This window comes from Rhinichthys klamathensis, unplaced genomic scaffold (assembly GCF_029890125.1).
Source record: "Rhinichthys klamathensis goyatoka isolate OS25496 unplaced genomic scaffold, OSU_Roscu_1.1 h1tg000035l_1, whole genome shotgun sequence".
NCBI lineage: Eukaryota > Metazoa > Chordata > Actinopteri > Cypriniformes > Leuciscidae > Rhinichthys > Rhinichthys klamathensis.
The window spans coordinates 986393-1012500 of record NW_026606583.1 but is presented as its reverse complement, the minus strand read 5'-3'; the positions used below and the strand labels follow the sequence as shown (position 1 = coordinate 1012500).

General features: G+C 47.2%; 13 non-coding genes across 13 annotated transcripts; all 13 read left to right on the top strand.

Moving 5' to 3' along the window:
- The first annotated feature begins 4563 nt into the window (after nt 1-4563).
- Nucleotides 4564-4645, top strand: trnal-aag (transfer RNA leucine (anticodon AAG)). The gene has a single exon. It is a non-coding gene; the product is annotated as a tRNA-Leu (tRNA).
- Nucleotides 4646-7637: 2992 nt separating this feature from the next.
- On the top strand, nt 7638-7719 carry trnal-uag (transfer RNA leucine (anticodon UAG)). Its single transcript has one exon. It is a non-coding gene; the product is annotated as a tRNA-Leu (tRNA).
- Nucleotides 7720-9966: 2247 nt separating this feature from the next.
- trnal-aag (transfer RNA leucine (anticodon AAG)) lies at nt 9967-10048 on the top strand. The gene has a single exon. It is a non-coding gene; the product is annotated as a tRNA-Leu (tRNA).
- A 222-nt stretch (nt 10049-10270) lies between these two features.
- On the top strand, nt 10271-10352 carry trnal-uag (transfer RNA leucine (anticodon UAG)). Its single transcript has one exon. It is a non-coding gene; the product is annotated as a tRNA-Leu (tRNA).
- Nucleotides 10353-11721: 1369 nt separating this feature from the next.
- trnal-aag (transfer RNA leucine (anticodon AAG)) lies at nt 11722-11803 on the top strand. Its single transcript has one exon. It is a non-coding gene; the product is annotated as a tRNA-Leu (tRNA).
- Nucleotides 11804-13475: 1672 nt separating this feature from the next.
- Nucleotides 13476-13557, top strand: trnal-aag (transfer RNA leucine (anticodon AAG)). The gene has a single exon. It is a non-coding gene; the product is annotated as a tRNA-Leu (tRNA).
- A 2978-nt stretch (nt 13558-16535) lies between these two features.
- Nucleotides 16536-16617, top strand: trnal-uag (transfer RNA leucine (anticodon UAG)). Its single transcript has one exon. It is a non-coding gene; the product is annotated as a tRNA-Leu (tRNA).
- A 1369-nt stretch (nt 16618-17986) lies between these two features.
- Nucleotides 17987-18068, top strand: trnal-aag (transfer RNA leucine (anticodon AAG)). The gene has a single exon. It is a non-coding gene; the product is annotated as a tRNA-Leu (tRNA).
- Nucleotides 18069-20398: 2330 nt separating this feature from the next.
- trnal-aag (transfer RNA leucine (anticodon AAG)) lies at nt 20399-20480 on the top strand. Its single transcript has one exon. It is a non-coding gene; the product is annotated as a tRNA-Leu (tRNA).
- Nucleotides 20481-22290: 1810 nt separating this feature from the next.
- trnal-aag (transfer RNA leucine (anticodon AAG)) lies at nt 22291-22372 on the top strand. The gene has a single exon. It is a non-coding gene; the product is annotated as a tRNA-Leu (tRNA).
- A 222-nt stretch (nt 22373-22594) lies between these two features.
- Nucleotides 22595-22676, top strand: trnal-uag (transfer RNA leucine (anticodon UAG)). The gene has a single exon. It is a non-coding gene; the product is annotated as a tRNA-Leu (tRNA).
- A 452-nt stretch (nt 22677-23128) lies between these two features.
- trnal-aag (transfer RNA leucine (anticodon AAG)) lies at nt 23129-23210 on the top strand. The gene has a single exon. It is a non-coding gene; the product is annotated as a tRNA-Leu (tRNA).
- Nucleotides 23211-24882: 1672 nt separating this feature from the next.
- trnal-aag (transfer RNA leucine (anticodon AAG)) lies at nt 24883-24964 on the top strand. Its single transcript has one exon. It is a non-coding gene; the product is annotated as a tRNA-Leu (tRNA).
- Nucleotides 24965-26108: the final 1144 nt, after the last annotated feature.

Here is a 26108-nt window from a genome sequence, read left to right as displayed (position 1 = left end):
GTGCGTGACTCGTGAGAGCCGCCTGGCTTGTCACACAGTAACTAAAAAAGGCGGGTCTTTGCGAACGGTCACTATAATATTAATGATAATGATTCCATGATAATGCATGGAATATTCGGCAAAGCGCTACTAAATAACAGGGCTAATTTGTGGGGGGCGTTGCGTGGTAAGGCTTTGGCAATCAGAAGGGTAGTAGTATCTGCTCCACAGCCAATCAAGGGCCCCCTCCTTGTTCGGGCCCCGGGGCTTTAGCCCCGCCTAGCCCTATTGTTAATGCGGCCGTGCTGTAAGCGCTTCCCAATGAGAAAATGACAAGACAAGGGTGAAAATCTCGCTCTAATTAAATGTAGCAGGCTAAATCGCCCTGAATTAAAATGTAAAAACAGATCAAATAATGCATTTGTCGAAATGTTGCGATATTGTTTCATTTAAGTTCATAATTATTCAATACATGTTATTTAATTTAGCAGCATTACCACGAAGCACCGTGGTTCGATATTTATTTGAATAAAAAATAAAAATAAAAAAACTTAATTCACAAATTGCATGCCTGGTTGAAAGGATCCAAAGATCCCTGTAGACTTTAATATTGAGTTGAACATTTTGTTCATGAAAACAAATTAACATGCGTTTTTTCAGATTATATTTAGTTTTGCTTGGAAAAAGCTGGCCCAAACCAGTTTTATTTCATCAATTACTGAAATAATTAAATATTTAGTAATAAGCTTTTATGACAGAAATATCACTAGGCTACATGTAACTTAAATCATTTAATTCCTTCATTATCAACACTGTCTAGAATAGCGATTTAAGTGTGAATTGTGACTTCTCTTTGTGTTAAATCAGCCTCAGACTCCAATAGCCGGTGGGGGGTTGGAGGGACAGTTCAGTGCTGTATCGAGCGCGCAGGACAATAGGCATAGGTGTTAATGTTCCTCTTTCATATGGAGAGCGAGGGAGACTAAATAAACTTGTTAAAAAGAGATTCAGCGCGAGAGAGGCAAAGAAAAACGCATGTTTTAATTTAATTATGTTGCTTTGGACAATTTTCGTTTTGTAGGCCTACTGTTTTAATTGTTTAATATAGCTGTCATTTCTTTGGCAATACAAATTTAAAATGTCGCAAGAATAAGATTAGCCTAGTGTTTCTTATTTTGCATCGCAAAAGAAATAAACTCTAAACCCGATGCAACCCTGTTTTAAATAAAAAAAACTGTCCCGACACTTTATTTAAACCTTGAAATGTTCGAACTTGGTTTCAAACTTAAGTAATTTTAGTGTTCTTTTACATTACACAATAATTTAGCAGACTAAAGACGTGCTTCTTCATTTTCATTTTCTGATGCAATCGGCTGACAATCTTCCTTCATCAGTTTTTGTCCTTTGTGCAGCGGCTGCGGTTCTACAGGAATGTAGCAAATTTATGTTGTAATAATAATTAAACAAAACTCTTGACTTTAAATAAGTAAACAGTTATAAACAGTTAGCTATTTAAGCATCAAGAAGGTTAAACATAAACGCTGTAGGGCAACATCGGTTAACAACATGTATGCTACATTGAGATTCGATCCGAGTCGATTGAAGCTCCTCGAAGCTCGTGTTGTTGCGTTAACCACTGAGCTATCGTCTATACGTCTGTGACTGTTTTTATTGCAATGTTTTACTTTTTCATTATTTATTCAATTTCATTTCAGTAGCCTAATTTCAGTATTGTGATTATGAATTATTTTAACTACGTTTCACTTGTTGAATTCATCTGCTACCAGCTTTCAAACGCTCTGAATCAGTGCGGTGCGGCAGCAGATTACGCATTAGAGAGAATAAACAAACACTTTTCAGAGTCTATGATTGTAGCGCCTCTTGGCGGTAAAAGGCAGCAAATACACCCCACATTTTACCGCCGCGGTGGAACGGCTGATGTGGGCATTGTCATGGCTTGCCTCGACATTTGCGTTTGAATAGCGCGCGTCCTCCGTGGGCGTGTCAGATTAACGCGTAATGAAGTGTAATGAGCTGGGGAAAAAAAATCTGACAGCACTCTCTTTTCATACAGATTACATAAACTGAGAATATTTGTTTTTTATATAAATTACATCATTAAAAAGAAGAGAATTCAAGCTTCATAAAGAAAAACCTCTCGTGCCTGTATGACAAGTATTTGCAGAGTTAGAGTTAATTTTTCGGACGTGTTTCAGAATGGACTGCACTGACAGAGAGAAGGCAAAACTCGCATCATGTTTATTTTTCTTTATTTGACAAAAAGCACAAAACTTTGTTTTTATTGTGAGTATACAGAAAAATAATAGACAATTAACAGGATCGATTGATGTATAACACTTGTACGATCAAAATCAACAGAGTATTTTAAGTCTATTTTTCTGCTATGTTAAAAAAAAACGGCAAAACGCGCGGGCGCGTTTCTGGTCCCCAGAGGGTTAAACATAATAATAACAAATGTCTAGTCTATAATGATGGAGCTAGCCAATTTGACTCATTGAGATTTTTTTGGTGATCTGACAGCTACCTCATGATTTTGAGTTTAACTGCGACACAGCTGGCTGCCATTTTGGAGGATGGCCCAAAGGCTTTGATTAGGTAATTCAGGTGTGTTTGATTAGAGATGGAATTGCAATCTGCAGGGAGGGGGGCCTCCAGGAGTGTAACTGCGTCCCCCCTGTATTTAGGAGGCCTTTCCACCTGTCGAGGTGCTCCTTCAAGGCACGTAGAATTTCGACGGATTTAACTGTGGAGAAGAGAGACATTAAAAGAAAAAATTGGCGAAAATGGCCCACGGAAGGTGCCCTCACAAGGTAGCGTGGCTGAGCGGTCTAAGGCGCTGGATTAAGGCTCCAGTCTCTTCGGGGGCGTGGGTTCGAATCCCACCGCTGCCAAGACAGCATTTTAGAAGGCACTCGTGGCTCCTATGCCTAAGCGAAAACACTGGAGAAGTGACACTGCTTGCTCCCGGTCTCTTCCAAACCCTGCCGCTTTTGCTTTCCTTGGCCGAACTCGGCGTGCTTCAGAGCCTGACGATGAAGGTACGCACCCAACGTTTAATCTATTTATGAAAAAAAAAATGGCCAGAAAACGGCCCACGAAATGAGCCTCGTCAGGGTAGCGTGGCCGAGGGGTCTAAGGCGCTGGATTTAGGCTCCAGTCTCATCGGGGGTGTGGGTTCAAATCCCACTGCTGCCAGCAGTGATTTTAAAGAGGGCCAGACACCTTAAGTGTGCTCCGAAAAGGCGCAAAAGCGGCTGAAAATCTGCACCCTCTTGAATCAGGGACAGCAATAATGTCACTTCAAAAATGAATTTAAACATAATAATAACAAATGTCTAGTCTATAATGATGGAGTTAGCCAATTTGACTCATTGAGATTTTTTTGGTGATCTGACAGCTACCTCATGATTTTGAGTTTAACTGCGACACAGCTGGCTGCCATTTTGGAGGATGGCCCAAAGGCTTTGATTAGGTAATTCAGGTGTGTTTGATTAGAGATGGAATTGCAATCTGCAGGTAGGGGGGCCTCCAGGAGTGTAACTGCGTCCCCCCTGTATTTAGGAGGCCTTTCCACCTGTCGAGGTGCTCCTTTAAGGCACGTAGAATTTCGACGGATTTAACTGTGGAGAAGAGAGACATTATAAGAAAAAATTGGCGAAAATGGCCCACGGAAGGTGCTCTCACAAGGTAGCGTGGCCGAGCGGTGTAAGGCGCTGGATTAAGGCTCCAGTCTCTTCGGGGGTGTGGGTTTGAATCCCGCCGCTGCCAAGACAGCATTTTAGAAGGCACTCGTGGCTGCTATGCCTAAGCGAAAACACTGGAGAAGTGACACTGCTTGCTCCCGGTCTCTTACAAACCCTGCCGCTTTTGCTTTCCTTGGCCGAACTCGGCGTGCTTCAGAGCCTGACGATGAAGGTCCGCACCCAACGTTTAATCTATTTATGAAAAAAAAAATGGCCAAAAAACGGCCCACGAAATGTGCCTCGTCAGGGTAGCGTGGCCGAGGGGTCTAAGGTGCTGGATTTAGGCTTCAGTCTCTTCGGGGGCGTGGGTTCGAATCCCACCGCTGCCAGCAGTGATTTTAAAGAGGTCCAGACACCTTAAGTGTGCTCCGAAAAGGCGCAAAAGCGGCTGAAAATCTGCACCCTCTTGAATCAGGGACGGTAATAATGTCACTTCAAAAATGAATTTAAACATAATAATAACAAATGTCTAGTCTATAATGATGGAGTTAGCCAATTTGACTCATTGAGATTTTTTTGGTGATCTGACAGCTACCTCATGATTTTGAGTTTAACTGCGACACAGCTGGCTGCCATTTTGGAGGATGGCCCAAAGGCTTTGATTAGGTAATTCAGGTGTGTTTGATTAGAGATGGAATTGCAATCTGCAGGGAGGGGGGCCTCCAGGAGTGTAACTGCGTCCCCCCTGTATTTAGGAGGCCTTTCCACCTGTCGAGGTGCTCCTTCAAGGCACGTAGAATTTCGACGGATTTAACTGTGGAGAAGAGAGACATTAAAAGAAAAAATTGGCGAAAATGGCCCACGGAAGGTGCCCTCACAAGGTAGCGTGGCCGAACGGTCTAAGGCGCTGGATTAAGGCTCCAGTCTCTTCGGGGGCGTGGGTTCGAATCCCACCGCTGCCAAGACAGCATTTTAGAAGGCACTCGTGGCTGCTATGCCTAAGCGAAAACACTGGAGAAGTGACACTGCTTGCTCCCGGACTCTTCCAAACCCTGCCGCTTTTGCTTTCCTTGGCCAAACTCGGCGTGCTTCAGAGCCTGACGATGAAGGTCCGCACCCAACGTTTAATCTATTTATGAAAAAAAAATGGCCAGAAAACGGCCCACGAATCGAGCCACGTCAGGGTAGCGTGGCCGAGGGGTCTAAGACGCTGGATTTAGGCTCCAGTCTCTTCGGGGGCGTGGGTTCGAATCCCACCGCTGCCAGCAGTGATTTTAAAGAGGGCCAGACACCTTAAGAGTGCTCCGAAAAGGCGCAAAAGCGGCTGAAAATCTGCACCCTCTTGAATCAGGGACAGCAATAATGTCACTTCAAAAATGAATTTAAACATAATAATAACAAAAGTCTAGTCTATAATGATGGAGTTAGCCAATTTGACTCATTGAGATTTTTTTGGTGATCTGACAGCTACCTCATGATTTTGAGTTTAACTGCGACACAGCTGGCTGCCATTTTGGAGGATGGCCCAAAGGCTTTGATTAGGTAATTCAGGTGTGTTTGATTAGAGATGGAATTGCAATCTGCAGGGAGGGGGGCCTCCAGGAGTGTAACTGCGTCCCCCCTGTATTTAGGAGGCCTTTCCACCTGTCGAGGTGCTCCTTCAAGGCACGTAGAATTTCGACGGATTTAACTGTGGAGAAGAGAGACATTAAAAGAAAAAATTGGCGAAAATGGCCCACGGAAGATGCCCTCACAAGGTAGCGTGGCCGAGCGGTCTAAGGCGCTGGTCTAAGGCGCAAAAGCGGCTGAAAATCTGCACCCTCTTGAATCAGGGACAGCAATAATGTCACTTCAAAAATGAATTTAAACATAATAATAACAAATGTCTAGTCTATAATGATGGAGTTAGCCAATTTGACTCATTGAGATTTTTTTGGTGATCTGACAGCTACCTCATGATTTTGAGTTTAACTGCGACACAGCTGGCTGCCATTTTGGAGGATGGCCCAAAGGCTTTGATTAGGTAAGTCAGGTGTGTTTTATTAGAGATGGAATTGCAATCTGCAGCGAGGGGGCCTTTAGGAGTGTAACTGCGTCCCCCCTGTATTTAGGAGGCCTTTCCACCTGTCGAGGTGCTCCTTCAAGGCACGTAGAATTTCGACGGATTTAACTGTGGAGAAGAGAGCCATTAAGAGAAAAAATTGGCGAAAATGGCCCACGGAAGGTGCCCTCACAAGGTAGCGTGGCCGAGCGGTCTAAGGCGCTGGATTAAGGCTCCAGTCTCTTCGGGGGCGTGGGTTCAGATCCCACCGCTGCCAAGACAGTATTTTAGAAGGCACTCGTGGCTGCTATGCCTAAGCGAAAACACTGGAGAAGTGACACTGCTTGCTCCCGGTCTCTTCCAAACCCTGCCGCTTTTGCTTTCCTTGGCCGAACTCGGCGTGCTTCAGAGCCTGACGATTAAGGTCCGCACCCAACGTTTAATCTATTTATGAAAAAAAAATGGCCAGAAAACGGCCCACGAATCGAGCCACGTCAGGGTAGCGTGGCCGAGGGGTCTATTTCAGGTGTGTTTGATTAGAGATGGAATTGCAATCTGCAGGGAGGGGGGCCTCCAGGAGTGTAACTGCGTCCCCCCTGTATTTAGGAGGCCTTTCCACCTGTCGAGGTGCTCCTTCAAGGCACGTAGAATTTCGACGGATTTAACTGTGGAGAAGAGAGACATTAAAAGAAAAAATTGGCGAAAATGGCCCACGGAAGGTGCCCTCACAAGGTAGCGTGGCCGAGCGGTCTAAGGCGCTGGATTAAGGCTCCAGTCTCTTCGGGGGTGTGGGTTCTAATCCCACCGCTGCCAAGACAGTATTTTAGAAGGCACTCGTGGCTGCTATGCCTAAGCGAAAACACTGGAGAAGTGACACTGCTTGCTCCCGGTCTCTTCCAAACCCTGCCGCTTTTGCTTTCCTTGGCCGAACTCGGCGTGCTTCAGAGCCTGACGATGAAGGTCCGCACCCAACGTTTAATCTATTTATGAAAAAAAAAAATGCCCAGAAAACGGCCCACGAATCGAGCCACGTCAGGGTAGCGTGGCCGAGGGGTCTAAGACGCTGGATTTAGGCTCCAGTCTCTTCGGGGGTAGGGGTTCCGAATCCCACCGCTGCCAGCAGTGATTTTAAAGAGGGCCAGACACCTTAAGTGTGCTCCGAAAAGGCGCAAAAGCGGCTGAAAATCTGCACCCTCTTGAATCAGGGACAGCAATAATGTCACTTCAAAAATGAATTTAAACATAATAATAACAAATGTCTAGTCTATACTGATGGAGTTAGCCAATTTGACTCATTGAGATTTTTTTGGTGATCTGACAGCTACCTCATGATTTTAAGTTTAACTGCGACACAGCTGGCTGCCATTTTGGAGGATGGCCCAAAGGCTTTGATTAGGTAATTCAGGTGTGTTTGATTAGAGATGGAATTGCTATCTGCAGGGAGGGGGGCCTCCAGGAGTGTAACTGCGTCCCCCCTGTATTTAGGAGGCCTTTCCACCTGTCGAGGTGCTCCTTCAAGGCACGTAGAATTTCGACGGATTTAACTGTGGAGAAGAGAGACATTAAAAGAAAAAATTGGCGAAAATGGCCCACGGAAGGTGCCCTCACAAGGTAGCGTGGCCGAGCAGTCTAAGGCGCTGGATTAAGGCTCCAGTCTCTTCGGGGGCGTGGGTTCGAATCCCACCGCTGCCAAGACAGCACTTTAGAAGGCACTCGTGGCTGCTATGCCTAAGCGAAAACACTGGAGAAGTGACACTGCTTGCTCCCGGACTCTTCCAAACCCTGCCGCTTTTGCTTTCCTTGGCCAAACTCGGCGTGCTTCAGAGCCTGGCGATGAAGGTCCGCACCCAACCTTTAATCTATTTATGGAAAAAAAATGGCCAGAAAACGGCCCACGTATCGAGCCACGTCAGGGTAGCGTGGCCGAGGGGTCTAAGGCGCTGGATTTAGGCTCCAGTCTCTTCGGGGGCGTGGGTTCGAATCCCACCGCTGCCAGCAGTGATTTTAAAGAGGGCCAGACACCTTAAGAGTGCTCCGAAAAGGCGCAAAAGCGGCTGAAAATCTGAACCCTCTTGAATCAGGGACAGTAATAATGTCACTTCAAAAATGTATTTAAACATAATAATAACAAATGTCTAGTCTATAATGATGGAGTTAGCCAATTTGACTCATTTAGATTTTTTTGGTGATCTGACAGCTACCTCATGATTTTGAGTTTAACTGCGACACAGCTGGCTGCCATTTTGGAGGATGGCCCAAAGGCTTTGATTACGTAATTCATGTGTGTTTGATTAGAGATGGAATTGCAATCTGCAGGGAGGGGGGCCTCCAGGAGTGTAACTGCGTCCCCCCTGTATTTAGGAGGCCTTTCCACCTGTCGAGGTGCTCCTTCAAGGCACATAGAATTTCGACGGATTTAACTGTGGAGAAGAGAGACATTAAAAGAAAAAATTGGCGAAAATGGCCCACGGAAGGTGCCCTCACAAGGTAGCGTGGCCGAGCGGTCTAAGGCGCTGGATTAAGGCTCCAGTCTCTTCGGGGGCGTGGGTTTCGAATCCCACCGCTGCCAAGACAGCATTTTAGAAGGCACTCGTGGCTCCTATGCCTAAGTGAAAACACTGGAGAAGTGACATTGCTTGCTCCCGGTCTCTTCCAAACCCTGCCGCTTTTGCTTTCCTTGGCCGAACTCGGCGTGCTTCAGAGCCTGACGATGAAGGTACGCACCCAACGTTTAATCTATTTATGAAAAAAAAAATGGCCAGAAAACGGCCCACGAAATGAGCCTCGTCAGGGCAGCGTGGCCGAGGGGTCTAAGGCGCTGGATTTAGGCTCCAGTCTCTTCCGGGGTGTGGGTTTGAATCCCACTGCTGCCAGCAGTGATTTTAAAGAGGGCCAGACACCTTAAGTGTGCTCCGAAAAGGCGCAAAAGCGGCTGAAAATCTGCACCCTCTTGAATCAGGGACAGCAATAATGTCACTTCAAAAATGAATTTAAACATAATAATAACAAATGTCTAGTCTATAATGATGGAGTTAGCCAATTTGACTCATTGAGATTTTTTTGGTGATCTGATAGCTACCTCATGATTTTGAGTTTAACTGCGACACAGCTGGCTGCCATTTTGGAGGATGGCCCAAAGGCTTTGATTAGGTAATTCAGGTGTGTTTGATTAGAGATGGAATTGCAATCTGCAGGTAGGGGAGCCTCCAGGAGTGTAACTGCGTCCCCCCTGTATTTAGGAGGCCTTTCCACCTGTCGAGGTGCTCCTTTAAGGCACGTAGAATTTCGACGGATTTAACTGTGGAGAAGAGAGACATTATAAGAAAAAATTGGCGAAAATGGCCCACGGAAGGTGCCCTCACAAGGTAGCGTGGCCGAGCGGTGTAAGGCGCTGGATTAAGGCTCCAGTCTCTTCGGGGGTGTGGTTTTGAATCCCGCCGCTGCCAAGACAGCATTTTAGAAGGCACTCGTGGCTGCTATGCCTAAGCGAAAACACTGGAGAAGTGACACTGCTTGCTCCCGGTCTCTTACAAACCCTGCCGCTTTTGCTTTCCTTGGCCGAACTCGGCGTGCTTCAGAGCCTGACGATGAAGGTACGCACCCAACGTTTAATCTATTTATGAAAAAAAAAATGGCCAAAAAACGGCCCACGAAATGAGCCTCGTCAGGGTAGCGTGGCCGAGGGGTCTAAGGTGCTGGATTTTTGGCTTCAGTCTCTTCGGGGGCGTGGGTTCGAATCCCACCGCTGCCAGCAGTGATTTTAAAGAGGTCCAGACACCTTAAGTGTGCTCCGAAAAGGCGCAAAAGCGGCTGAAAATCTGCACCCTCTTGAATCAGGGACAGCAATAATGTCACTTCAAAAATGAATTTAAACATAATAATAACAAATGTCTAGTCTATAATGATGGAGTTAGCCAATTTGACTCATTGAGATTTTTTTGGTGATCTGACAGCTACCTCATGATTTTGAGTTTAACTGCGACACAGCTGGCTGCCATTTTGGAGGATGGCCCAAAGGCTTTGATTAGGTAATTCAGGTGTGTTTGATTAGAGATGGAATTGCAATCTGCAGGGAGGGGGGCCTCCAGGAGTGTAACTGCGTCCCCCCTGTATTTAGGAGGCCTTTCCACCTGTCGAGGTGCTCCTTCAAGGCACGTAGAATTTCGATGGATTTAACTGTGGAGAAGAGAGACATTAAAAGAAAAAATTGGCGAAAATGGCCCACGGAAGGTGCCCTCACAAGGTAGCGTGGCCGAGCGGTCTAAGGCGCTGGATTAAGGCTCCAGTCTCTTCGGGGGCGTGGGTTCGAATCCCACCGCTGCCAAGACAGCATTTTAGAAGGCACTCGTGGCTCCTATGCCTAAGCGAAAACACTGGAGAAGTGACACTGCTTGCTCCCGGTCTCTTCCAAACCCTGCCGCTTTTGCTTTCCTTGGCCGAACTCGGCGTGCTTCAGAGCCTGACGATGAAGGTAAGCACCCAACGTTTAATCTATTTATGAAAAAAAAAATGGCCAGAAAACGGCCCACGAAATGAGCCTCGTCAGGGTAGCGTGGCCGAGGGGTCTAAGGCGCTGGATTTAGGCTCCAGTCTCTTCGGGGGCGTGGGTTCGAATCCCACTGCTGCCAGCAGTGATGTTAAAGAGGGCCAGACACCTTAAGTGTGCTCCGAAAAGGCGCAAAAGCGGCTGAAAATCTGCACCCTCTTGAATCAGGGACAGCAATAATGTCACTTCAAAAATGAATTTAAACATAATAATAACAAATGTCTAGTCTATAATGATGGAGTTAGCCAATTTGACTCATTGAGATTTTTTTGGTGATCTGACAGCTACCTCATGATTTTGAGTTTAACTGCGACACAGCTGGCTGCCATTTTGGAGGATGGCCCAAAGGCTTTGATTAGGTAATTCAGGTGTGTTTGATTAGAGATGGAATTGCAATCTGCAGGTAGGGGGGCCTCCAGGAGTGTAACTGCGTCCCCCCTGTATTTAGGAGGCCTTTCCACCTGTCGAGGTGCTCCTTTAAGGCACGTAGAATTTCGACGGATTTAACTGTGGAGAAGAGAGACATTATAAGAAAAAATTGGCGAAAATGGCCCACGGAAGGTGCCCTCACAAGGTAGCGTGGCCGAGCGGTGTAAGGCGCTGGATTAAGGCTCCAGTCTCTTCGGGGGTGTGGGTTTGAATCCCGCCGCTGCCAAGACAGCATTTTAGAAGGCACTCGTGGCTGCTATGCCTAAGCGAAAACACTGGAGAAGTGACACTGCTTGCTCCCGGTCTCTTCCAAACCCTGCCGCTTTTGCTTTCCTTGGCCGAACTCGGCGTGCTTCAGAGCCTGACGATGAAGGTACGCACCCAACGTTTAATCTATTTATGAAAAAAAAAATGGCCAAAAAACGGCCCACGAAATGAGCCTCGTCAGGGTATCGTGGCCGAGGGGTCTAAGGTGCTGGATTTTTGGCTTCAGTCTCTTCGGGGGCGTGGGTTCGAATCCCACCGCTGCCAGCAGTGATTTTAAAGAGGTCCAGACACCTTAAGTGTGCTCCGAAAAGGCGCAAAAGCGGCTGAAAATCTGCACCCTCTTGAATCAGGGACAGCAATAATGTCACTTCAAAAATGAATTTAAACATAATAATAACAAATGTCTAGTCTATAATGATGGAGCTAGCCAATTTGACTCATTGAGATTTTTTTGGTGATCTGACAGCTACCTCATGATTTTGAGTTTAACTGCGACACAGCTGGCTGCCATTTTGGAGGATGGCCCAAAGGCTTTGATTAGGTAATTCAGGTGTGTTTGATTAGAGATGGAATTGCAATCTGCAGGGAGGGGGGCCTCCAGGAGTGTAACTGCGTCCCCCCTGTATTTAGGAGGCCTTTCCACCTGTCGAGGTGCTCCTTCAAGGCACGTAGAATTTCGACGGATTTAACTGTGGAGAAGAGAGACATTAAAAGAAAAAATTGGCGAAAATGGCCCACGGAAGGTGCCCTCACAAGGTAGCGTGGCCGAGCGGTCTAAGGCGCTGGATTAAGGCTCCAGTCTCTTCGGGGGCGTGGGTTCGAATCCCACCGCTGCCAAGACAGCATTTTAGAAGGCACTCGTGGCTCCTATGCCTAAGCGAAAACACTGGAGAAGTGACACTGCTTGCTCCCGGTCTCTTCCAAACCCTGCCGCTTTTGCTTTCCTTGGCCGAACTCGGCGTGCTTCAGAGCCTGACGATGAAGGTACGCACCCAACGTTTAATCTATTTATGAAAAAAAAAATGGCCAGAAAACGGCCCACGAAATGAGCCTCGTCAGGGTAGCGTGGCCGAGGGGTCTAAGGCGCTGGATTTAGGCTCCAGTCTCATCGGGGGTGTGGGTTCAAATCCCACTGCTGCCAGCAGTGATTTTAAAGAGGGCCAGACACCTTAAGTGTGCTCCGAAAAGGCGCAAAAGCGGCTGAAAATCTGCACCCTCTTGAATCAGGGACAGCAATAATGTCACTTCAAAAATTAATTTAAACATAATAATAACAAATGTCTAGTCTATAATGATGGAGTTAGCCAATTTGACTCATTGAGATTTTTTTGGTGATCTGACAGCTACCTCATGATTTTGAGTTTAACTGCGACACAGCTGGCTGCCATTTTGGAGGATGGCCCAAAGGCTTTGATTAGGTAATTCAGGTGTGTTTGATTAGAGATGGAATTGCAATCTGCAGGTAGGGGGGCCTCCAGGAGTGTAACTGCGTCCCCCCTGTATTTAGGAGGCCTTTCCACCTGTCGAGGTGCTCCTTTAAGGCACGTAGAATTTCGACGGATTTAACTGTGGAGAAGAGAGACATTATAAGAAAAAATTGGCGAAAATGGCCCACGGAAGGTGCTCTCACAAGGTAGCGTGGCCGAGCGGTGTAAGGCGCTGGATTAAGGCTCCAGTCTCTTCGGGGGTGTGGGTTTGAATCCCGCCGCTGCCAAGACAGCATTTTAGAAGGCACTCGTGGCTGCTATGCCTAAGCGAAAACACTGGAGAAGTGACACTGCTTGCTCCCGGTCTCTTACAAACCCTGCCGCTTTTGCTTTCCTTGGCCGAACTCGGCGTGCTTCAGAGCCTGACGATGAAGGTCCGCACCCAACGTTTAATCTATTTATGAAAAAAAAAATGGCCAAAAAACGGCCCACGAAATGTGCCTCGTCAGGGTAGCGTGGCCGAGGGGTCTAAGGTGCTGGATTTAGGCTTCAGTCTCTTCGGGGGCGTGGGTTCGAATCCCACCGCTGCCAGCAGTGATTTTAAAGAGGTCCAGACACCTTAAGTGTGCTCCGAAAAGGCGCAAAAGCGGCTGAAAATCTGCACCCTCTTGAATCAGGGACGGTAATAATGTCACTTCAAAAATGAATTTAAACATAATAATAACAAATGTCTAGTCTATAATGATGGAGTTAGCCAATTTGACTCATTGAGATTTTTTTGGTGATCTGACAGCTACCTCATGATTTTGAGTTTAACTGCGACACAGCTGGCTGCCATTTTGGAGGATGGCCCAAAGGCTTTGATTAGGTAATTCAGGTGTGTTTGATTAGAGATGGAATTGCAATCTGCAGGGAGGGGGGCCTCCAGGAGTGTAACTGCGTCCCCCCTGTATTTAGGAGGCCTTTCCACCTGTCGAGGTGCTCCTTCAAGGCACGTAGAATTTCGACGGATTTAACTGTGGAGAAGAGAGACATTAAAAGAAAAAATTGGCGAAAATGGCCCACGGAAGGTGCCCTCACAAGGTAGCGTGGCCGAACGGTCTAAGGCGCTGGATTAAGGCTCCAGTCTCTTCGGGGGCGTGGGTTCGAATCCCACCGCTGCCAAGACAGCATTTTAGAAGGCACTCGTGGCTGCTATGCCTAAGCGAAAACACTGGAGAAGTGACACTGCTTGCTCCCGGACTCTTCCAAACCCTGCCGCTTTTGCTTTCCTTGGCCAAACTCGGCGTGCTTCAGAGCCTGACGATGAAGGTCCGCACCCAACGTTTAATCTATTTATGAAAAAAAAATGGCCAGAAAACGGCCCACGAATCGAGCCACGTCAGGGTAGCGTGGCCGAGGGGTCTAAGACGCTGGATTTAGGCTTCAGTCTCTTCGGGGGCGTGGGTTCGAATCCCACCGCTGCCAGCAGTGATTTTAAAGAGGGCCAGACACCTTAAGAGTGCTCCGAAAAGGCGCAAAAGCGGCTGAAAATCTGCACCCTCTTGAATCAGGGACAGCAATAATGTCACTTCAAAAATGAATTTAAACATAATAATAACAAAAGTCTAGTCTATAATGATGGAGTTAGCCAATTTGACTCATTGAGATTTTTTTGGTGATCTGACAGCTACCTCATGATTTTGAGTTTAACTGCGACACAGCTGGCTGCCATTTTGGAGGATGGCCCAAAGGCTTTGATTAGGTAATTCAGGTGTGTTTGAATAGAGATGGAATTGCAATCTGCAGGGAGGGGGGCCTCCAGGAGTGTAACTGCGTCCCCCCTGTATTTAGGAGGCCTTTCCACCTGTCGAGGTGCTCCTTCAAGGCACGTAGAATTTCGACGGATTTAACTGTGGAGAAGAGAGACATTAAAAGAAAAAATTGGCGAAAATGGCCCACGGAAGATGCCCTCACAAGGTAGCGTGGCCGAGCGGTCTAAGGCGCTGGTCTAAGGCGCAAAAGCGGCTGAAAATCTGCACCCTCTTGAATCAGGGACAGCAAAAATGAATTTAAACATAATAATAACAAATGTCTAGTCTATAATGATGGAGTTAGCCAATTTGACTCATTGAGATTTTTTTGGTGATCTGACAGCTACCTCATGATTTTGAGTTTAACTGCGACACAGCTGGCTGCCATTTTGGAGGATGGCCCAAAGGCTTTGATTAGGTAAGTCAGGTGTGTTTTATTAGAGATGGAATTGCAATCTGCAGCGAGGGGGCCTTTAGGAGTGTAACTGCGTCCCCCCTGTATTTAGGAGGCCTTTCCACCTGTCGAGGTGCTCCTTCAAGGCACGTAGAATTTCGACGGATTTAACTGTGGAGAAGAGAGCCATTAAGAGAAAAAATTGGCGAAAATGGCCCACGGAAGGTGCCCTCACAAGGTAGCGTGGCCGAGCGGTCTAAGGCGCTGGATTAAGGCTCCAGTCTCTTCGGGGGCGTGGGTTCAGATCCCACCGCTGCCAAGACAGTATTTTAGAAGGCACTCGTGGCTGCTATGCCTAAGCGAAAACACTGGAGAAGTGACACTGCTTGCTCCCGGTCTCTTCCAAACCCTGCCGCTTTTGCTTTCCTTGGCCGAACTCGGCGTGCTTCAGAGCCTGACGATTAAGGTCCGCACCCAACGTTTAATCTATTTATGAAAAAAAAATGGCCAGAAAACGGCCCACGAATCGAGCCACGTCAGGGTAGCGTGGCCGAGGGGTCTATTTCAGGTGTGTTTGATTAGAGATGGAATTGCAATCTGCAGGGAGGGGGGCCTCCAGGAGTGTAACTGCGTCCCCCCTGTATTTAGGAGGCCTTTCCACCTGTCGAGGTGCTCCTTCAAGGCACGTAGAATTTCGACGGATTTAACTGTGGAGAAGAGAGACATTAAAAGAAAAAATTGGCGAAAATGGCCCACGGAAGGTGCCCTCACAAGGTAGCGTGGCCGAGCGGTCTAAGGCGCTGGATTAAGGCTCCAGTCTCTTCGGGGGTGTGGGTTCTAATCCCACCGCTGCCAAGACAGTATTTTAGAAGGCACTCGTGGCTGCTATGCCTAAGCGAAAACACTGGAGAAGTGACACTGCTTGCTCCCGGTCTCTTCCAAACCCTGCCGCTTTTGCTTTCCTTGGCCGAACTCGGCGTGCTTCAGAGCCTGACGATGAAGGTCCGCACCCAACGTTTAATCTATTTATGAAAAAAAAAAATGCCCAGAAAACGGCCCACGAATCGAGCCACGTCAGGGTAGCGTGGCCGAGGGGTCTAAGACGCTGGATTTAGGCTCCAGTCTCTTCGGGGGTAGGGGTTCCGAATCCCACCGCTGCCAGCAGTGATTTTAAAGAGGGCCAGACACCTTAAGTGTGCTCCGAAAAGGCGCAAAAGCGGCTGAAAATCTGCACCCTCTTGAATCAGGGACAGCAATAATGTCACTTCAAAAATGAATTTAAACATAATAATAACAAATGTCTAGTCTATACTGATGGAGTTAGCCAATTTGACTCATTGAGATTTTTTTGGTGATCTGACAGCTACCTCATGATTTTAAGTTTAACTGCGACACAGCTGGCTGCCATTTTGGAGGATGGCCCAAAGGCTTTGATTAGGTAATTCAGGTGTGTTTGATTAGAGATGGAATTGCTATCTGCAGGGAGGGGGGCCTCCAGGAGTGTAACTGCGTCCCCCCTGTATTTAGGAGGCCTTTCCACCTGTCGAGGTGCTCCTTCAAGGCACGTAGAATTTCGACGGATTTAACTGTGGAGAAGAGAGACATTAAAAGAAAAAATTGGCGAAAATGGCCCACAGAAGGTGCCCTCACAAGGTAGCGTGGCCGAGCAGTCTAAGGCGCTGGATTAAGGCTCCAGTCTCTTCGGGGGCGTGGGTTCGAATCCCACCGCTGCCAAGACAGCACTTTAGAAGGCACTCGTGGCTGCTATGCCTAAGCGAAAACACTGGAGAAGTGACACTGCTTGCTCCCGGACTCTTCCAAACCCTGCTGCTTTTGCTTTCCTTGGCCAAACTCGGCGTGCTTCAGAGCCTGGCGATGAAGGTCCGCACCCAACCTTTAATCTATTTATGGAAAAAAAATGGCCAGAAAACGGCCCACGTATCGAGCCACGTCAGGGTAGCGTGGCCGAGGGGTCTAAGGCGCTGGATTTAGGCTCCAGTCTCTTCGGGGGCGTGGGTTCGAATCCCACCGCTGCCAGCAGTGATTTTAAAGAGGGCCAGACACCTTAAGAGTGCTCCGAAAAGGCGCAAAAGCGGCTGAAAATCTGAACCCTCTTGAATCAGGGACAGTAATAATGTCACTTCAAAAATGTATTTAAACATAATAATAACAAATGTCTAGTCTATAATGATGGAGTTAGCCAATTTGACTCATTTAGATTTTTTTGGTGATCTGACAGCTACCTCATGATTTTGAGTTTAACTGCGACACAGCTGGCTGCCATTTTGGAGGATGGCCCAAAGGCTTTGATTACGTAATTCATGTGTGTTTGATTAGAGATGGAATTGCAATCTGCAGGGAGGGGGGCCTCCAGGAGTGTAACTGCGTCCCCCCTGTATTTAGGAGGCCTTTCCACCTGTCGAGGTGCTCCTTCAAGGCACATAGAATTTCGACGGATTTAACTGTGGAGAAGAGAGACATTATAAGAAAAAATTGGCGAAAATGGCCCACGGAAGGTGCCCTCACAAGGTAGCGTGGCCGAGCGGTGTAAGGCGCTGGATTAAGGCTCCAGTCTCTTCGGGGGTGTGGGTTTGAATCCCGCCGCTGCCAAGACAGCATTTTAGAAGGCACTCGTGGCTGCTATGCCTAAGCGAAAACACTGGAGAAGTGACACTGCTTGCTCCCGGTCTCTTCCAAACCCTGCCGCTTTTGCTTTCCTTGGCCGAACTCGGCGTGCTTCAGAGCCTGACGATGAAGGTACGCACCCAACGTTTAATCTATTTATGAAAAAAAAAATGGCCAAAAAACGGCCCACAAAATGAGCCTCGTCAGGGTAGCGTGGCCGAGGGGTCTAAGGTGTTGGATTTTTGGCTTCAGTCTCTTCGGGGGCGTGGGTTCGAATCCCACCGCTGCCAGCAGTGATTTTAAAGAGGTCCAGACACCTTAAGTGTGCTCCGAAAAGGCGCAAAAGCGGCTGAAAATCTGCACCCTCTTGAATCAGGGACAGCAATAATGTCACTTCAAAAATGAATTTAAACATAATAATAACAAATGTCTAGTCTATAATGATGGAGCTAGCCAATTTGACTCATTGAGATTTTTTTGGTGATCTGACAGCTACCTCATGATTTTGAGTTTAACTGCGACACAGCTGGCTGCCATTTTGGAGGATGGCCCAAAGGCTTTGATTAGGTAATTCAGGTGTGTTTGATTAGAGATGGAATTGCAATCTGCAGGGAGGGGGGCCTCCAGGAGTGTAACTGCGTCCCCCCTGTATTTAGGAGGCCTTTCCACCTGTCGAGGTGCTCCTTCAAGGCACGTAGAATTTCGACGGATTTAACTGTGGAGAAGAGAGACATTAAAAGAAAAAATTGGCGAAAATGGCCCACGGAAGGTGCCCTCACAAGGTAGCGTGGCCGAGCGGTCTAAGGCGCTGGATTAAGGCTCCAGTCTCTTCGGGGGCGTGGGTTCGAATCCCACCGCTGCCAAGACAGCATTTTAGAAGGCACTCGTGGCTCCTATGCCTAAGCGAAAACACTGGAGAAGTGACACTGCTTGCTCCCGGTCTCTTACAAACCCTGCCGCTTTTGCTTTCCTTGGCCGAACTCGGCGTGCTTCAGAGCCTGACGATGAAGGTCCGCACCCAACGTTTAATCTATTTATGAAAAAAAAAATGGCCAAAAAACGGCCCACGAAATGTGCCTCGTCAGGGTACAATACAATACAATTTTATTTGTATAGCACATTTAAAACAACTAGCGTTGACCAAAGTGCTTAACAAGGCAATACAAAGGTAGACAAAAACATGCACATAACAAACAGATACACGTCGAGGAGGAAAGACGGACACATCAAGGTACGTTAAAAGCAAGTGAAAAAAGGTACGTTTTCAGAGAAGTTTTAAATAATGTCAGAGTTTGGACAGATCTGATATTTGTGGGTAGACTATTCCATAATTTGGGTCCATAAGCTGCGAATGCACGGTCACCCCTGTTTTTTAATCTGGTCCTGGGGACAGAGAGTAAATTTGATTCCCCCGATCTTAGTGATCTTGACTTCAATTTTGGGTGAAGCAGTTCAGATAAGTACTGGGGAGCTATGTTTTGTAAAGATTTAAAAACAAAAAGCAAAACTTTAAAATCTATTCGAAATTTAATCGGTAGCCAGTGTAGCGAGATCAGAACCGGAGTAATATGGTCAAATTTACGTTTTCCTTTGAGAAGGCGTGCAGCTGCATTTTGGACTAATTGGAGACGGGAGATATGTTTCTGAGAAACTCCAATATATAAAGAATTACAATAGTCCAATCTGGATGTTATTAATGCATGCATGGCTATCTCAAAGTGTTTACCAGACAAAAACGGCTTGACCTTAGCTAAGAGACGAAGATGAAAAAAGCAGGATTTTACCACAGCTCTTATCTGCTTTTCAAGGTTAATGTTGTTATCAATCCAGACGCCCAGATTACGAGTACAGGTGGTACTGAAAGGTGACAATGTTAGAAGGTCACAAACATGTGTACTACGATCACTGGGGCCGAACAGGATAATTTCTGTCTTGTTTTCATTTAAACTCAAGAAGTTATCAGTAAGCCATAGTTTCAGTTCATCTATACAGTCCAGTAGTGGCTTTAAGGCAGACTTGTCATTACGTTTTAGGGGCAAGTAAATTTGAGTATCATCAGCATATAGGTGATAAGAAACCCCATGTTTAGTTAAAATAGAACCCAGAGGTAACATGTACAGATTAAATAATTCTGGCCCAAGGATAGAACCCTGCGGAACGCCAGACCCAAATTTCATTTTAGATGAGCACTGTTTCCCGATACGAACAGAATAACTTCTGTTAAGCAAGTATGAGCGGAACCACTCCAACACCATGCCCCTAAGACCTGTGGATACTTCAAGACGAGTGATTAAAATATCATGGTCGACAAGGTCAAAAGCAGAGCTGAGGTCCAGCAGGACCAGAGCCACAGATTGCCCTGTATCAGTACTGAGTAAAATGTCATTCATGACTCGCAGAAGTGCAGATTCGGTACTGTGACGTAGTTTAAAACCAGACTGAAATTTCTCGTAGATCAGACTATCAGTCAAGAAGGACTGGAGTTGGCTCAAAACCACTTTTTCTAAAATTTTTGAAATAAAAGGTAAGTTTGAGATTGGGCGATAGTTGCTTAAAATTGATTGATCCAAACTAGATCTCTTAAGTTTCGGCAAGACCGAGGCGTGTTTCAGGCTGTTAGGGTAGCGTGGCCGAGGGGTCTAAGGTGCTGGATTTAGGCTTCAGTCTCTTCGGGGGCGTGGGTTCGAATCCCACCGCTGCCAGCAGTGATTTTAAAGAGGTCCAGACACCTTAAGTGTGCTCCGAAAAGGCGCAAAAGCGGCTGAAAATCTGCACCCTCTTGAATCAGGGACGGTAATAATGTCACTTCAAAAATGAATTTAAACATAATAATAACAAATGTCTAGTCTATAATGATGGAGTTAGCCAATTTGACTCATTGAGATTTTTTTGGTGATCTGACAGCTACCTCATGATTTTGAGTTTAACTGCGACACAGCTGGCTGCCATTTTGGAGGATGGCCCAAAGGCTTTGATTAGGTAATTCAGGTGTGTTTGATTAGAGATGGAATTGCAATCTGCAGGGAGGGGGGCCTCCAGGAGTGTAACTGCGTCCCCCCTGTATTTAGGAGGCCTTTCCACCTGTCGAGGTGCTCCTTCAAGGCACGTAGAATTTCGACGGATTTAACTGTGGAGAAGAGAGACATTAAAAGAAAAAATTGGCGAAAATGGCCCACGGAAGGTGCCCTCACAAGGTAGCGTGGCCGAGCGGTCTAAGGCGCTGGATTAAGGCTCCAGTCTCTTCGGGGGCGTGGGTTCGAATCCCACCGCTGCCAAGACAGCATTTTAGAAGGCACTCGTGGCTGCTATGCCTAAGCGAAAACACTGGAGAAGTGACACTGCTTGCTCCCGGACTCTTCCAAACCCTGCCGCTTTTGCTTTCCTTGGCCAAACTCGGCGTGCTTCAGAGCCTGACGATGAAGGTCCGCACCCAACGTTTAATCTATTTATGAAAAAAAAATGGCCAGAAAACGGCCCACGAATCGAGCCACGTCAGGGTAGCGTGGCCGAGGGGTCTAAGACGCTGGATTTAGGCTCCAGTCTCTTCGGGGGCGTGGGTTCGAATCCCACCGCTGCCAGCAGTGATTTTAAAGAGGGCCAGACACCCTAAGTGTGCTCCGAAAAAGCGCAAAAGCGGCTGAAAATCTGCACCCTCTTGAATCAGGGACAGCAATAATGTCACTTCAAAAATGAATTTAAACATAATAATAACAAAAGTCTAGTCTATAATGATGGAGTTAGCCAATTTGACTCATTGAGATTTTTTTGGTGATCTGACAGCTACCTCATGATTTTGAGTTTAACTGCGACACAGCTGGCTGCCATTTTGGAGGATGGCCCAAAGGCTTTGATTAGGTAATTCAGGTGTGTTTGATTAGAGATGGAATTGCAATCTGCAGGGAGGGGGGCCTCCAGGAGTGTAACTGCGTCCCCCCTGTATTTAGGAGGCCTTTCCACCTGTCGAGGTGCTCCTTCAAGGCACGTAGAATTTCGACGGATTTAACTGTGGAGAAGAGAGACATTAAAAGAAAAAATTGGCGAAAATGGCCCACGGAAGATGCCCTCACAAGGTAGCGTGGCCGAGCGGTCTAAGGCGCTGGTCTAAGGCGCAAAAGCGGCTGAAAATCTGCACCCTCTTGAATCAGGGACAGCAATAATGTCACTTCAAAAATGAATTTAAACATAATAATAACAAATGTCTAGTCTATAATGATGGAGTTAGCCAATTTGACTCATTGAGATTTTTTTGGTGATCTGACAGCTACCTCATGATTTTGAGTTTAACTGCGACACAGCTGGCTGCCATTTTGGAGGATGGCCCAAAGGCTTTGATTAGGTAAGTCAGGTGTGTTTTATTAGAGATGGAATTGCAATCTGCAGCGAGGGGGCCTTTAGGAGTGTAACTGTGTCCCCCCTGTATTTAGGAGGCCTTTCCACCTGTCGAGGTGCTCCTTCAAGGCACGTAGAATTTCGACGGATTTAACTGTGGAGAAGAGAGCCATTAAGAGAAAAAATTGGCGAAAATGGCCCACGGAAGGTGCCCTCACAAGGTAGCGTGGCCGAGCGGTCTAAGGCGCTGGATTAAGGCTCCAGTCTCTTCGGGGGCGTGGGTTCAGATCCCACCGCTGCCAAGACAGTATTTTAGAAGGCACTCGTGGCTGCTATGCCTAAGCGAAAACACTGGAGAAGTGACACTGCTTGCTCCCGGTCTCTTCCAAACCCTGCCGCTTTTGCTTTCCTTGGCCGAACTCGGCGTGCTTCAGAGCCTGACGATTAAGGTCCGCACCCAACGTTTAATCTATTTATGAAAAAAAAATGGCCAGAAAACGGCCCACGAATCGAGCCACGTCAGGGTAGCGTGGCCGAAGGGTCTATTTCAGGTGTGTTTGATTAGAGATGGAATTGCAATCTGCAGGGAGGGGGGCCTCCAGGAGTGTAACTGCGTCCCCCCTGTATTTAGGAGGCCTTTCCACCTGTCGAGGTGCTCCTTCAAGGCACGTAGAATTTCGACGGATTTAACTGTGGAGAAGAAAGACATTAAAAGAAAAAATTGGCGAAAATGGCCCACGGAAGGTGCCCTCACAAGGTAGCGTGGCCGAGCGGTCTAAGGCGCTGGATTAAGGCTCCAGTCTCTTCGGGGGTGTGGGTTCGAATCCCACCGCTGCCAAGACAGCATTTTAGAAGGCACTCGTGGCTGCTATGCCTAAGCGAAAACACTGGAGAAGTGACACTGCTTGCTCCCGGTCTCTTCCAAACCCTGCCGCTTTTGCTTTCCTTGGCCAAACTCGGCGTGCTTCAGAGCCTGACGATGAAGGTACGCACCCAACGTTTAATCTATTTATGAAAAAAAAAATGGCCAGAAAACGGCCCACGAATCGAGCCACGTCAGGGTAGCGTGGCCGAGGGGTCTAAGGCGCTGGATTTAGGCTCCAGTCTCTTCGGGGGCGTGGGTTCGAATCCCACCGCTGCCAGCAGTGATTTTAAAGAGGGCCAGACACCTTAAGAGTGCTCCGAAAAGGCGCAAAAGCGGCTGAAAATCTGCACCCTCTTGAATCAGGGACAGTAATAATGTCACTTCAAAAATGAATTTAAACATAATAATAACAAATGTCTAGTCTATAATGATGGAGTTAGCCAGTTTTACTCATTGAGATTTTTTGGGTGATCTGACAGCTACCTCATGATTTTGAGTTTAACTGCGACACAGCTGGCTGCCATTTTGGAGGATGGCCCAAAGGCTTTGATTAGGTAATTCAGGTGTGTTTGATTAGAGATGGAATTGCAATCTGCAGGGAGGGGGGCCTCCAGGAGTGTAACTGCGTCCCCCCTGTATTTAGGAGGCCTTTCCACCTGTCGAGGTGCTCCTTCAAGGCACCTAGAATTTCGACGGATTTAACTGTGGAGAAGAGAGACATTAAAAGAAGGTAGCGTGGCCGAGCGGTCTAAGGCGCTGGATTAAGGCTCCAGTCTCTTCGGGGGCGTGGGTTCGAATCCCACCGCTGCCAAGACAGCATTTTAGAAGGCACTCGTGGCTCCTATGCCTAAGCGAAAACACTGGAGAAGTGACACTGCTTGCTCCCGGTCTCTTCCAAACCCTGCCGCTTTTGCTTTCCTTGGCCGAACTCGGCGTGCTTCAGAGCCTGACGATGAAGGTACGCACCCAACGTTTAATCTATTTATGAAAAAAAAAATGGCCAGAAAACGGCCCACGAAATGAGCCTCGTCAGGGTAGCGTGGCCGAGGGGTCTAAGGCGCTGGATTTAGGCTCCAGTCTCATCGGGGGTGTGGGTTCAAATCCCACTGCTGCCAGCAGTGATTTTAAAGAGGGCCAGACACCTTAAGTGTGCTCCGAAAAGGCGCAAAAGCGGCTGAAAATCTGCACCCTCTTGAATCAGGGACAGCAATAATGTCACTTCAAAAATTAATTTAAACATAATAATAACAAATGTCTAGTCTATAATGATGGAGTTAGCCAATTTGACTCATTGAGATTTTTTTGGTGATCTGACAGCTACCTCATGATTTTGAGTTTAACTGCGACACAGCTGGCTGCCATTTTGGAGGATGGCCCAAAGGCTTTGATTAGGTAATTCAGGTGTGTTTGATTAGAGATGGAATTGCAATCTGCAGGTAGGGGGGCCTCCAGGAGTGTAACTGCGTCCCCCCTGTATTTAGGAGGCCTTTCCACCTGTCGAGGTGCTCCTTTAAGGCACGTAGAATTTCGACGGATTTAACTGTGGAGAAGAGAGACATTATAAGAAAAAATTGGCGAAAATGGCCCACGGAAGGTGCTCTCACAAGGTAGCGTGGCCGAGCGGTGTAAGGCGCTGGATTAAGGCTCCAGTCTCTTCGGGGGTGTGGGTTTGAATCCCGCCGCTGCCAAGACAGCATTTTAGAAGGCACTCGTGGCTGCTATGCCTAAGCGAAAACACTGGAGAAGTGACACTGCTTGCTCCCGGTCTCTTACAAACCCTGCCGCTTTTGCTTTCCTTGGCCGAACTCGGCGTGCTTCAGAGCCTGACGATGAAGGTCCGCACCCAACGTTTAATCTATTTATGAAAAAAAAAATGGCCAAAAAACGGCCCACGAAATGTGCCTCGTCAGGGTAGCGTGGCCGAGGGGTCTAAGGTGCTGGATTTAGGCTTCAGTCTCTTCGGGGGCGTGGGTTCGAATCCCACCGCTGCCAGCAGTGATTTTAAAGAGGTCCAGACACCTTAAGTGTGCTCCGAAAAGGCGCAAAAGCGGCTGAAAATCTGCACCCTCTTGAATCAGGGACGGTAATAATGTCACTTCAAAAATGAATTTAAACATAATAATAACAAATGTCTAGTCTATAATGATGGAGTTAGCCAATTTGACTCATTGAGATTTTTTTGGTGATCTGACAGCTACCTCATGATTTTGAGTTTAACTGCGACACAGCTGGCTGCCATTTTGGAGGATGGCCCAAAGGCTTTGATTAGGTAATTCAGGTGTGTTTGATTAGAGATGGAATTGCAATCTGCAGGGAGGGGGGCCTCCAGGAGTGTAACTGCGTCCCCCCTGTATTTAGGAGGCCTTTCCACCTGTCGAGGTGCTCCTTCAAGGCACGTAGAATTTCGACGGATTTAACTGTGGAGAAGAGAGACATTAAAAGAAAAAATTGGCGAAAATGGCCCACGGAAGGTGCCCTCACAAGGTAGCGTGGCCGAACGGTCTAAGGCGCTGGATTAAGGCTCCAGTCTCTTCGGGGGCGTGGGTTCGAATCCCACCGCTGCCAAGACAGCATTTTAGAAGGCACTCGTGGCTGCTATGCCTAAGCGAAAACACTGGAGAAGTGACACTGCTTGCTCCCGGACTCTTCCAAACCCTGCCGCTTTTGCTTTCCTTGGCCAAACTCGGCGTGCTTCAGAGCCTGACGATGAAGGTCCGCACCCAACGTTTAATCTATTTATGAAAAAAAAATGGCCAGAAAACGGCCCACGAATCGAGCCACGTCAGGGTAGCGTGGCCGAGGGGTCTAAGACGCTGGATTTAGGCTTCAGTCTCTTCGGGGGCGTGGGTTCGAATCCCACCGCTGCCAGCAGTGATTTTAAAGAGGGCCAGACACCTTAAGAGTGCTCCGAAAAGGCGCAAAAGCGGCTGAAAATCTGCACCCTCTTGAATCAGGGACAGCAATAATGTCACTTCAAAAATGAATTTAAACATAATAATAACAAAAGTCTAGTCTATAATGATGGAGTTAGCCAATTTGACTCATTGAGATTTTTTTGGTGATCTGACAGCTACCTCATGATTTTGAGTTTAACTGCGACACAGCTGGCTGCCATTTTGGAGGATGGCCCAAAGGCTTTGATTAGGTAATTCAGGTGTGTTTGAATAGAGATGGAATTGCAATCTGCAGGGAGGGGGGCCTCCAGGAGTGTAACTGCGTCCCCCCTGTATTTAGGAGGCCTTTCCACCTGTCGAGGTGCTCCTTCAAGGCACGTAGAATTTCGACGGATTTAACTGTGGAGAAGAGAGACATTAAAAGAAAAAATTGGCGAAAATGGCCCACGGAAGATGCCCTCACAAGGTAGCGTGGCCGAGCGGTCTAAGGCGCTGGTCTAAGGCGCAAAAGCGGCTGAAAATCTGCACCCTCTTGAATCAGGGACAGCAAAAATGAATTTAAACATAATAATAACAAATGTCTAGTCTATAATGATGGAGTTAGCCAATTTGACTCATTGAGATTTTTTTGGTGATCTGACAGCTACCTCATGATTTTGAGTTTAACTGCGACACAGCTGGCTGCCATTTTGGAGGATGGCCCAAAGGCTTTGATTAGGTAAGTCAGGTGTGTTTTATTAGAGATGGAATTGCAATCTGCAGCGAGGGGGCCTTTAGGAGTGTAACTGCGTCCCCCCTGTATTTAGGAGGCCTTT